General features: G+C 35.4%; 1 pseudogene; it reads right to left on the bottom strand.

Moving 5' to 3' along the window:
* Positions 1-222: 222 nt before the first annotated feature.
* Positions 223-801, bottom strand: LOC121175261 (uncharacterized; annotated as a pseudogene).
* Positions 802-1,415: the final 614 nt, after the last annotated feature.

Genomic DNA, 1,415 nt, shown 5'->3' with positions numbered 1-1,415 from the left:
AAGGCCAATATAGAGCAAATAAACATTTTATTCTACTTTCAAGCAGTTTTAATCATAATAAACATCAAATAATTGATTTATCATAAAGAACATTCATGAAATGAATTCAATGTTCATATTACATAGGAAATGTCAAAAATGTCAAACCAAAGTAAACTAAGCTAAAGTTAATGTCCCTAAATCCAAGGTCTGATCTCTAACTCGGAGATAATACTGTGCCCACTAGATCCGCAATGCCTTTAATCTCTCTGGCTCCAATGGTCTAGTATCGTTAAAATACTGCATGATGAAATAAATCATAATAAGTTAATAATGTAATACAAATTATAAAAAAATCGATTTTTTTTGAAATAAATGTACCGCTTCCCAGTTATTCCTAAAAGTTCCTAAAATGATGGTGGACATCCAGTGCATGACATAGTATCCGCACTCAGTACTTCCTTTTTGTTTGTTACACTAAATACATAATGAAATTTGGATATTAATTAAACAACTAGTGTGGAGAGACATAAAGAAATATATATAAGTGAAAGTTTTATGTAAATGACGTACCTTGACGATAATCCACCTAGCAGGAGCCTTTGATTTAGGCTATGGAGCATCATCAAGACCTTTTAAAGCACTGTTCCAGATGAGTAACAATTAAAAACTGGTGTTGTACGTTGAGGTATGTCAATGCAAATGTATTGAAAAGAACACTAACCTGTTAATAATCCCCTTAAGGTAGTTGTCTGGCCTGTTATACAATGAACAAAACCAGACAACTAGGTGTTCCTTGGGCAGGATGACCACCATCTGCCAGTGTCCGCTGCAGTGAAGACGAATATGGGTTAGTATATTAGTAAACAAAGTTAAGAAGACACAGCTACTTGTTCATGAAACAAAGTTAAATGGCCTAATTTGAGGCACACTGAACACCCTGGCTTTTATGGCTACTACAAGGTTGTATAATCTAGTATACATCCTAAATGTGAAAATAAACCACTTCCACCCAAAGGTCTTGAGAAAATAAAAGTATCCCCTAACCCCCCAACCCCCACCCACCTTCTAACAAACTCAAATGCGAGATTCTTTCTTCCCTCTCATAGTTACTCTTTGATATCCCGTATCACAATTATTGTTGATTTCTCTTCCTTCTGAACCACCATTTTTCCAATAATGCTAAATTAAAATACCCTAATTTTTTTCACCCCAGGTCAATCTTCCTCCTTTTTCCTTACACACTTGCTCTCAAACTACCCAATGTACTTCCCTAACACCCTCACCATAAAAAATTAAATAAAGATTCAAGTAAAGAGATGATACCTTTTGAGCCTTGAACCAAGAACGAAGGTAGACCAGGAGGAACAATGCGGCCGCTTTGCTACCTATGCAAATGTGATTGCTAATCCACTACTTCAATTTGTTTCTCACTA

The sequence above is a fragment of the Glycine max genome, chromosome 8 (genome assembly GCF_000004515.6).
Source record: "Glycine max cultivar Williams 82 chromosome 8, Glycine_max_v4.0, whole genome shotgun sequence".
Lineage (NCBI taxonomy): Eukaryota > Viridiplantae > Streptophyta > Magnoliopsida > Fabales > Fabaceae > Glycine > Glycine max.
The sequence above is the reverse complement of the archived record's forward strand: the minus strand, read 5'-3'. Positions and strand labels throughout refer to the sequence as shown.